Below are 12,292 nucleotides of genomic sequence, written 5' to 3'. Positions count from 1 at the left end.
TGGATAAAAAACTAGAGTCTTTTAAGGTTTCGAAACCAAGTACCTGAGAGGTGAGTGTTGTAAGAAGCAATCTACGCCGCCTCAAATTATCTGCAACTCGATTTTGACATATGCTTTAACACGAAGGTAAATAATTAGACCATCATGGTCGGTGTAGAGAACAAACGCATTGGATGGGGTAATGCCGCCAGTGTTTGAGAGTCTAAAACATAAAACTCGAGTTCGTAAGTATTGTAAGCTTTGCTCCATCCAACTTCTCGCTGAAATATGCCACGAGTCTTCCTTGTTGGCTAAGAACAACTCCAATGCCAACCTAGGAGGAATCAATGTGTACGTCAAAGGGTTATTAAAGTATGGTAATGACAATATTTAGTAGTAATGAGCTTGTACTTTATGTCATGGAAACTCCTTTCTGCTTCTTCCGTCCAAAAATGCCCTGTTTTCAAATAGTCAGTAATGGGAGCCACTGTAGTACTAAAATTTCTGATTAAAACGCCTATAGAAAGATGTGAAACATGGGCTTGGCCAAGTTTTCAATGCATCAATTTTACTCTTGAAAAAGTGGGGGTACCAAAATACACGACCATTTTTCTTAGGCAAATTTGTATGGACAAAACTCAATACAACTTCGAAAATTAAACTCAATTAAGGGATAGTATCTAGAGTTATATCTCCCTCTCTCTTTCGATTTAAACATTTACAGAAACAATTCTGTGAACCTAATCACAAAGAGATTACTTGGACGGTACCAAAAACCAATTGTCCAAGAATCAATCTAGTCGTATTCAACAAACTAGGTCAGATGTGTCTACTAAGATTGATCAACGTACAACCTGTGATATTTCAATTATAAAGATAAACAATATAATGCAGAAAAAGAAATAACACAGACACCAGAAGTTTTGTTAACGAGCAAACTGCCAATGAAGAAAAACCCTAGGACCTAGCCCAGATTGAACACCAAACTGTATTAAGCCGCTACAGACACTATCCTACTACCAATTAACTTCGGATTGGAATGTAGTTGAGCTCTTAAAGGCATCCCACCGATTAAGGTACAGTCGCGCTCCTTACGCCTCTTGAATCCCAGCAGGGCTCCGCGCAATTGATTCCCTTAGATGATGTCACACCAACTAAGAGTTTCTTCAACTCAATTGAAGACTTTAAACCAAATCTTCCTCCCACAGATTAAACCTATATATGATTTCCTTTTACAATCAAATAACTTGATCAAAGGTGTAGAAATCGATAGCAATAGAAAAGTCTACAACCTCAAAATCCGGACTTATGCAACCCGAAGTGCAGCCTAGTATTATTCACCTCACAAGTATAAAACCTGTGGAACCAACAAAGTACGAAAAAAGAGAACTTTGATGATTTCTATCTATCTTGATCGATAGAACAACCTCAACTAACAATCAAGATCAGGATACTCAGGTTATCAAGGAAAGATAACTAAACCTGACTTCACGAATCCCTATAAAGACTTTTCGTCGCTAAACCCTAAAAAGGTTAGGAAGAGGACGACTCTAGATACAACTAGGACACACCAAAAAGTAGTGTCGGGATTCAAAGATCTCAGTTGCTTGAAGTTCCCCTTTTATAGAAATTCAAAGATAGGTTGCTTTAGGTTTAAGCTCAGATAGCTTTGGAACCAAGCAAACAATAACCACCATTAGATGAATCTTTGAATCTGATTTACATAACCAAGATATACACTTTGGTTAGGTGAGACCGTAACCAAACCGTGTACAAAGACTATGTTCAAAATGTTTAGCCGAAACTAGCCGGTTTGAGCTTAACAACTTAATCTTCATTTTCATGAACACATGAGACATTAATTCTGAGTCAGAAACATGTGATCAAAAGTAACTATGTTTTTAGAGAATTAATCAAATGCAAATTATCTCGTAGAAATAATTTAAATGCACTGAAAATGTAATCGACATGGTTAGTTGGTGTACAAGGTACAAATACCATTGTCGTTCGTGAGTGGTTCAATCGCAGTGCGCATACCGTTTTGTAAACTTTTAACCAAACCAAAGTTCTGGAGATCACAAAACTTTTAGGTTTGCATACCGGTTTGGAAACCTTCAGACTGTCACCGGTTCTAGAGTTCACAGAACTAAATTGGTTTGCATACCGGTTTGGATACACTGTCGAGTTCAGGAATACATAACTGTTTAAGTTTGCGTACCGGTTTGGAAACTACTCCGGTTCCGTAACCACAGTTCAAGAATGGTTTGCATACGAGTATGCATACTGAACCAGTTCACGAATTAAATGGATTTCACATGATGTGCATAAAGATTATGCGTATCACAAGTCTGTAAGTCGATATATAGTTACTTTTACATGTACGAGTACATGTAATATGGGTTCAAAATATCATAGTTTTTTCCAGTTGTAAGACTGATAACACTGTCTTGTATCTGAAATATAGTAGTTCTATATTTCTCTCTAAATCGATTCTAAATGCCCGAATAACACCGATGACACATATCACTGTTCCAGGCTATTTTCGAGTGATAAAACTTGAATCGTGATTTTGATTTCGAACAATAAATTGTCCTTAACCGAAATTCATCAAGCATGAACAAATGTTCATTAAACTTAGTCATTATATTTCGAGAAGTACGCTAACTTGATAATTAGTTCTCGGCTCGAAATTCTTGTATATGCATACTAGTCTAATTAGTTATGCATACTAGTCTCAAATGATAGAAAAGTGAACATAACTTGAGATATAGGTGGTTCAATCTTCACTTACTTTTTGTTGATGAAGTTCTCCAAAAGCTTCGGTTCATCTTCGCCTTCAAACAGTATAACGCAATGATGACTACCATGATCCATTGTTTCTCAACTACATTTCTATCCTAATCTGAGACTTAACTAATTTTAGACTAGAAATCAAGATATAGTTTTGAAAACTAAATTTAAAACAAGCTTGATATAGCAACACTTGTGAGTTCGACCGAGCAATGCTCTAACAGTCTCCCCCTTTGTCAATTTTAGTGACAAAACTATCAATACATATGGATAAAAAATAAAGCTTCGATAATTTCTTGAATCCAACATGTCTTGATTTCCTTGGAATCTTCAACTCCTTGAACTCTTCGTAATTTCAAGTTGCAATGATTCTGAACGTGGTCAACTCAGCATCGTTGTTGTTGAAAAACTGATTCCATAGCGACAACAACTTTTGAAAACAAATATTCTCAATCGTCGTTATACAGAAGCATAATATTATTCCTTTCTCCAAAGTTCAATTGTATCTCAATTTTGAAGTAATACTACGGTGATATGTTTCTCCCCCTTAATCAATACTTACATCTTTTGCATAATAGGTAAAAGCCTATAGATTATTGATTCCCCCCCCCCCCCACCCACCCACCCCATACATAATGATCTGTAAACCACATGTATGTAGTATGAAACTAATAAATAGTTCTAACCCTTTTTGTCAATAAAATTAATAAAGGTTCGAAAATCGCGGGATCCTAATGAATACAATCAAAAGATATGTCAAGTCTTAAGGAAGTTTTGAGATTCCACGTTATAACATAGTTAAAATGCAACTCCTCATATCAACTTTTTTAGATGACATCACATGGTAAGAATTACTTAGCGCTCATCTAGGAGATTTAAGATACAAGTATCCCCTTTCAAATTCCACAGCCACACTCCCCACAAAGATATAACAATTAAACATAAGTTCATTTAAGAGCTCTCCCCCATTTGATGTCATTCCCAAGAGAACAACATGAGTGACCTTGCATTATAAAAAGAAGGATTTTGTTGGAATTAACAAATCACATGGATTTGTATCAGAAAATCGAATTAAAATAATCTCTACGCCAGTTACGGACAAAAAAGATAATTTTTTAATCGATATGACTCAACAAAAGAAAATCTTACGGAGTGTGTCAAGCAGTAAAAACACAAAAGTGTGATCGTAAGTAGATCAATACTGCGAGAAAATTCTCAAAGAGTTTGTTCTATTCTCCGTTTATATAATAGATTTAACTTATGAGCATATATATATATATATATGAAATATTATCTAATCCAAAAATACGTAAAGGCACAAATATTTCATAAGACTTTTGAAATAATTAAACCAATAATGATTACATACTGCAAGTTCATATTCCAACAACTCTAAAATTTAAATTAATAAATCTAATAACATGCAAGATGAAAAATGTTGGAAATAGCTTGTGTAATCACAATTTTTGCTATACCAATTATCCTTCAAAAAATAAGAATAAATTCCTACAAGAAGTTTCCTAGAAATGCATCAGGTTTTTAATATCCTGAGTAGAGAATTCCTTCTCATTGTTCAAAATCTCATTGATGATAGGATCATTTGGGTTTTCAAAGTCTTCAAAGATGTCTGTTAACTCACTAAGTTTTGTCCTCAGTTTACTCAGAGTATTTTTTGACTGAGCCAATGAGTGTTCATAGTAAGTTATCTCATCTAGGGAGTGATTAATTCGATACTTCAAATAGTTTCTCTTAGATACGAAGTTCTTCACTTTAGCCCTAAAATCATTATCTTGATGACAAATAGATACAAGACAAGTTGAGGAAGAACCTTTTGCATATCCGGTTGATATCTTCTTTTGGTCCCTTGATGAGTCGATTCCTTCACACAAGTAGACGTTGACAGCTTCTACTGCATCCTTCTTGGTGATACCTCTTGTTACAGGAGCCATGGAACCGCAATTTTATTAATAGAACAAGAGTATATAGTTAACCCTAAACAAAGAAAATGGTTTTCTCTATCACGGTCCGTGAACCGGTGGACATATCATAGACAATGCAGTCCGTGATCCCAAATGCTAATACACAAAATTTGACTGATTTTTGTAAGTATACAACTTGTGGTTACTCGTTCTCAAAAGGTTTTATCATAGTTTATTACATAAGATTGGAACATCATCTTAGATCGAATAAATAGAGGTTAGAGCACAAGAGACCGTTGGACAATACTTAAGGACCATTGATTGGTTATGGAACACAGTTATATATTCTGGATCTTGGAGATGGCTCGACAAAAACACTCATACCATTAGTTCTATGAGATTATTATGAAATGAGTCACACAATAATGATAAAATACAAACAGTAGTCAAATCATACTTTAACATCCTTGTCATCACAGGGGTATTGATGAGTTTTTGTGCAGTCTCATTTTCTCAAGCTAAAATATTGAGGTTGCACACATTGCCACAACTAAGTAGTGATGGGGTGAGTAGAATACTCACCTATTGCGTCACTAGGTGACTTCTCAAGGCCCTTTGTGCATTCAGTAATTTTACCTTTTATGGTTCTTTTACTTCGTTGTCTCCTCAGTTTTGAAGTTCTCGAGTTACTCTTCAAAAGTTGACTCATTTTATGCATGTCATTCTGAAGTTTAACTATTCTTGAGTTATTCTTCTTGAATTTCCGACATTTTTATTGAACACGTCCTTCGCATCCACAAAAAAAACAATGCATTGAGAGATCAACTTTAGAAGGTTCGGCTACCTGTTTGTGAAGACCAACTATTTTCTCTTTGAATGAAACAGCAGGAATAAAACAGTTGTTGGTGATAGAGGTCTTGCTGGAGAACCCAGTACCATTAGTGTTACCAAAGGACTTTTCCCAAACAATATAGTTGAGATCTTGTCTGAACTACCTGAGAGCCTTTGTGGATCACACTTGAGAGTATCAATCTCATTTTCTTTGACAGACAAGGTTTCAGTGGATTTCTCATTAAATTTCTCATTAAATTTCTCTAACTCAAGATTTTTCACTTTAAGAGATTGTAGATGGTGAAATTTGGATAAGGGGCAAAAATGTCATTTTAAGACCATAGACAAAACTCAACTCTCACGGGAAAGATTAAGCCCTTGGTCCTCAAGGCATCCATAGCCACGATTTCTAGTATACGTCCCCGCAAGACACTACTGGTCGTGATGTCGTGATTCCTAGCGCACATCCTCGATGAGATACTGCTGGTCACGTAGGTTCTGTTTAGCGTAAAACGTCCCCGACAGACTTATGAACCAGAACATCCACAATTCCAGCATGTCTTCGCGAGACGCAGCTGATTGTGATGCCATGATTTCTAGTATACATCCTCGACGAGATGTTGCTGGTCATGTAGGCTCTGTAGATGCGTAAAAACGTCCCTGGCGGACTTAAGACCCAAAGCGGAGACATACATGTCTCCTGTAAGCACAAATCACCCTATTTGAGATCAAGGACTGATTCCTAGTACATCATCGCGAGATATACTGGTCATGTCTACTCTAGGCTCTAACTCGATTTACCGAGGTTTCTGAATAATTCCTAGTACATCCCCGCGAAATACACTGGTTATTCTGCCTCTGAGCCCTTTCGACAGACTCCTAGAACATCCTTTCGAGATACAGTGGTATTTTCGGCCCCATCATATGGACACAATTGTTTCCTAGCACATCTCTGCAAGATACGCTGGTCAAAGATAAGTGAGCCAAAGTCTCGCAGAGACATTAATCGGGCGCACATTTCTCTCTCTTCAGGACGAGTCCCAGCTGACCACAGAGAGATTCAGATCCGTCAATAAAATCTCGAATAGATTCACATCTCTCCTAAAAATCTCGGAGAGATTCACATCTCTCTGCAAAATCCCGGATAGATTCACATCTCTTCTCAAAAACCCGAAGAGATTCACATCTTTGCGCAAAATCTCTGAGAGATTCACATTTCTGCGCAAAATCTCCGAGAGATTCACATCTCTCTGCTAAATCGAGATTCACATCTCTTCTCAAAATCCCCAAGAGATTCACATCTCTCTGCAATTTTGAGAAGAGATTTACATCTCTCGGCAGAATCCCGGAGAGATTCACATATCTCCACAAAATCCCTGAGAGATTCACATCTCTCCACCCGAGAGATTCACATCTCTCCACAAAATCTCAAAGAGATTCATATCTCTTCTCAAAATCCCGGAGAGATTCACATCTCTCCACAAAATCTCAAAGAGATTCACATCTCTTTTCACAATCCCGGAGAGATTCACATCTCTCAGCAAAATCTCGGTGAGATTCAAATCTCTTGGGAAATCTCAGACAAGGCCGAATATTCCCCGTGATAGGCACACACCTTACCTAGGGCTCAAGCTGATTTATCAGTCTTTCAAACACAATCACGACTAGTAAATTGAGCCTGAACTATACATGTTTATCAGAAAACGTGGATAAGCTCTCTTGAGCTCCGCATGCTTAACAAAGGGACCCACAAGCAATGATACGGTCTCCACATGACATATGTAACCGACCATAAAGAGAGGGAGGTCAACCTCAGCTCCTCTCACACTCTGCACACGATTCCTGAGGCATTCCATGCCTTTTCACATGACTCATCCTAGTCATTCTCACAAATCAGAGAATATCTCTCTATCTTGGCCAACTCGGATAAAGAGAATATTTCTCTCTCAACACATCATCACAAAGGCTGACTCAGCTTCACACAAATGGGGGGATATCAATTAGGGTTTTGGTTCGGCGTTCTACGACATGTGTGAGAAATACCCGACATATTTCTCACCGCAGAAGAGAGCAAAGGCGGTGGAATAATGAGATAAACTCAACCTAGTTTATCTCTTTCTATTCCTGAAGATACGGGAGAATTGCTCTGCACGGCATGGCAATCAATCCTTATCTTCACCGACCTGAGATTAAAGACTTAAGGTATAAATAGGTCATTTATTTCTCCAAGCTAAGATAGAACTTTCTCATAACCTCTCAGAGCATTTTTTCTTCAAACCCTAGAATTCTCTGATCTATCTCTCTCTTCATCTACTTCCCTCCCTAAGACCAGCCCTAACCTCTCATGTGACTGAAGCAGCCTTTGAACGACCATTGTGCGTAGTTTAGGCATAGACTGTTCGTGTTCAACCTCCCGTAACTCACTTTCAGAAACCCTAGAATCCCACTTCTAACCTCTCTCATATTTTAGGTAACTACAGAGATGATTCGAGTTTTTCCACATTTTTCTTCAAACTTAGGTTTTCTCGATGAAATTCTTTACTTTTATTCAATAATTCTAAAAACTCCTTTTCTGACTCAGAATCAGAAGCTGAATCAGAATCAACAAATATTTCTGCACGAGGGACAAAATTTTCTGTCAGATATTCAGAAGTAAGCTCATCAGAGATAGCAGGTGACACAATGAGAGCATTATTTCCTTGAAAATAACTTTCGTCTTGGATAATGAATCATCTTGAAACGTGGTTCGCGAGCGTTGCTTCCCAGTTTGTCTGTACTTTCTCAGGATCTTTTCAACTTGTTGTGTGATCATAGATATGTCTCTTTCATCATGATCAACACAACACTCATTAGCCCAAGACAAGTTTTCCTCCGAAGAAGTCATACTTGTATTGGTTGTGGCTTTAAGTGCAGTAGTGCTATCTTTAGCCATACTATGCTCGTGATCAAAGATATTTAACTTCCAACAAGGATGTTTCTGGAAAGTGTATCAAGGTTATTGCCTTCCATGATATGTGTTTCTTAGACTTGTATCTTGTTGGTAGAGATAAGAGAATTTTCATCACAATGTCCTTTGGGGGAATAGTCTCCCCTAATGCAAAATATGCATTAACAATTCCATACACCTTTTGATTATATTCATCAAACGATTCTTCATCGGCCATACGAAGACTTTCCTAGTCAGAATTTAGGTTTTGTAGCCTAGCTTCTTTCTTTGAGGTATCTCGTTCAAATACGGTTTCTAAGATATCCCAAGCATCTTTAGACTTAGTGCACGATGTCACATGGTGCTGAAGATCTGGGATTATGGCATGGATAATAGCGTTTAACCCGTCAGAATTATGCTTTGCACCACTTATCTCGGATTCACTATAAGCTATTAATGGCTTGGAAACAGTATTTCCGTATCTAATAATTGTTCGAACCTCGTATCCAGCAACTATAAGTTTCTATGTCTCAAAGGCACGGGCTTGTAAAAAGGAACGCATAGCAATTTTACACCATAAGTAATTTGTGCCGTCAAATGCTAGCGGTATCGAGATTTCACTCCTGTCCATATAGTCAGACTGCTTCAAACACAAACTTATTAGGTTTTAACGTGTTTTCCTGCTATGATACCAATTGAAAACGCGGGGGTACCAAATTACACCACCATTTTTTCATAGGCAATATGTATGGACAAACTCAATACAACTCCGGGAGTTAAAATCAATCAAGGAATAATATTTAGATTTATATCTCTCTCTTGCGATTAGAACGTTTACAGAAACAAATCAGTGAACCTAATCATAAATAGATTACTTGGACGGTACCAAAGACCAATTGTCCAAGAATCAATCTAGTTGTATCCAACAAACTAGGTCGGATGTATCTACTAAGATTGATCAACATACAACGTGTGATTTTTCAATTCTAAAATAAACAATATAATGCGGAAAAACAAAAAACACAGACACCGGAAGTTTTGTTAACATGGAAACCGCAAATGAAGAAAAATCCCGGTACCTAGTCCATATTGAACACCAAATTGTATTAAGCCGCTACAGACACTATCCTACTACCAGTAGGACTCCACGCAATTGATTCCCTTAGATGACGTCACACCAACTAAGAGTTGCTTCAACTCAACCGAAGACTTTTAACCAAATCCGCCTCCACAGATTAAGCCTATATAATTGATTTCTTGATTACAATCAAATAACTTGATCAAAGGTTTGGAAATCGAAAACAGTCGACAAAGTCTAGCTAACCTCCAAATCCAGACTTATGCAACTCGAAGTGCAGCCAAGATTATTATTCACCTCACAAGTATAAAACCTGTGGAATCAACAAAGTTTGAGACGAAAAGAACTTTGATGATTTCTATCTATCTTGATCGATGAAGCAAGCTCTATAAACAATCAAGATCAGGATACTCAAGTTATCAAGGAAAGATAACTGGACCTAGCTTTACGAATCCCTATGAAGACTTTGTATTCGCTAAACCCTAAAACGGTTAGGAAGAGGACGACTCTAGATACAACTAGGACACGCTAAAAATTAGTGTCGGGATTCAAAGTTCCCAGTTGCTTGAAGTTCCCCTTTTATAGACATTCAAAGCGTAGGTTACTTTAGGTTTAAGCTAAGATAAATTTGGAACCAAGCAAACAATATCCACCGTTAGATGAATCTTTGAATTTGATTTACATAAGCAAGATGTACACTCTGGTTAGGTGAAACCGTAAATAAACCGTGTACAAAGACTATGTTCAACATGGTTAGCCGAAACTAGCCGGTTTGAACTTAAAAGCTTAACCTTCAGTTTCATGAACACATAAGACATTAACTTTGAGTTACAAACGTGTGATCAAATAAGTCTAGTGTTTTTAGAAAGTTAATCAAGTGCTAATTATCTCGTAGAAATAATTTAAACACACTTGAAAATATTATTCAAATGGTTAGTAGGTGTATAAGGTACAAATACCATTGTCGTTCGTGAGTCGGTTCAGTCATAGTACGCGTACCGGTTTGTAAACTTTTAACCAAACCAAAGTTCCGTAGTTCATAGAATTTTTTAGGTTTGTGTGCCGGCTTGGAAACCTTACTTAAGACTGTCATCCTGAGTTCACAGAACTAAATCGGTTTGCGTACCGATTTGGATACACTGCCGAGTTCAGGAACACATAACTATTTAAGTTTGCCTACCTGTTTGGGAACTACTCCCGGTTCCGTAACCAAAATTCAAAAAATGGTTTGCATACGAGTATGCATACCGATTCGATTCATGACAGATTTTCATATGATGTGCATAAATATATGCGTACCACAAATATATAAGTCGATATATAGTTACTCCGCTACGTGTACAAATATATTTAGTACGGGTTCAGACATATAACGGGTTTCCCAGTTTTTTAGACTGATAACAATGTTTTGTATCCGAATCTATAGTAGTTCTATATTTCTCTCTAAATCGATTCAAAACATTCCCGAATAACATCAATGACACATATCACTGTTTCAGGCTATTTCCGAACGATAAAACTTTAATCATGATTTTGATTCCGAACAATAAATTGTCCTTAACAAAAATTTATCAAGCATGGACAATTGTTCATTAAGCTTAGTCATTATATTTCGAGAAGTCCGCTAACTTGATAATTAGTTCTCGGCTCGAAATCTTGTCTATGCTCGAAATTCTTGTCTATGCTCGAAATTCTTGTCTATGCATACTAGTCTAATTAGTTATGCGACATCGTCTCAAATGATAGAAAAGTGAATATAACTTGAGATATAGGTGGTTCAGTCTTCAATTATCTTTTGTTTGATGAAGTTATCCAAAAGCTTCGGTTGATCTTCTCCTTCAAATGGTAGAACGCAATGATGTCTGCCGTGATCCACTGTTTCTCAACTACATTTCTATCATAGTCCGAGACTTAACTAATTGTAGACTAGAAATCAAGATATAGTTTTGACAACTAAATTTGACAACAAGCTTGAGATGGAGACACTTGTGAGTTCGACCGAGGAATGCTCTAACAACTCTCATCAACCTTGATTCCCTCTTTGGTTATCACATAACCAAGGAAAAGAACCTTATCGGTGCAAAAAGAGCATTTCTTTGTTGTTGCATACAACTTCTGCTTTCATAACATAGTAAGCACCTCCCTCAAATGAGCCAAGTGAGCATCAAAATCAACACTAAATACCAAAATATCATCAAAATAGACAACCACACAGTTGCCAAAATATGGTTTTAGTACCTGATTCATCACTCGGATAAATGTGCTTGGAGCATTAGATAAACCAAATGGCATCACCAACCATTCATATAATCTTTGGCTTGTCTTGAAGGTCGTCTTTCATTCATCCCCAATCTTAATTCGAATCTGATGGTAACCACTCCTCAAATCCAGCTTGCTAAAAACCGCAGCTCCATGTAATTGACCCAACAAGTCATCATGACGAGGAATTGGAAAGTGATACTTAGTTATTATCTTATTGTTTTCCCGACTGTCTATACACATCCGCCAACTGCCATCTTTATTCGGTGTAAGTAATGCTGGAAAAACACAAGGACTTAAGCTCTACCGAATAAATATTTTTGCTAATAACTCCATTACTTGTCGTTGCAACTCTTCGTGTTCTTTCGGGTTCATACGGTAATGAGACCGATTTGGCAAGGAAGAACCATGAAAAAGATCAATCTGATATTGAATGTAACATAACGGTGGCAGTCCTTCAGGCAGATCAGTTGGGAAGACATCTTTAAATTCATTTAACAGTGGCTTAAC

The sequence above is a fragment of the Papaver somniferum genome, chromosome 1 (genome assembly GCF_003573695.1).
Source record: "Papaver somniferum cultivar HN1 chromosome 1, ASM357369v1, whole genome shotgun sequence".
In the NCBI taxonomy this organism is placed as follows: Eukaryota; Viridiplantae; Streptophyta; class Magnoliopsida; order Ranunculales; family Papaveraceae; genus Papaver; species Papaver somniferum.
The sequence above is the reverse complement of the archived record's forward strand: the minus strand, read 5'-3'. Positions refer to the sequence as shown.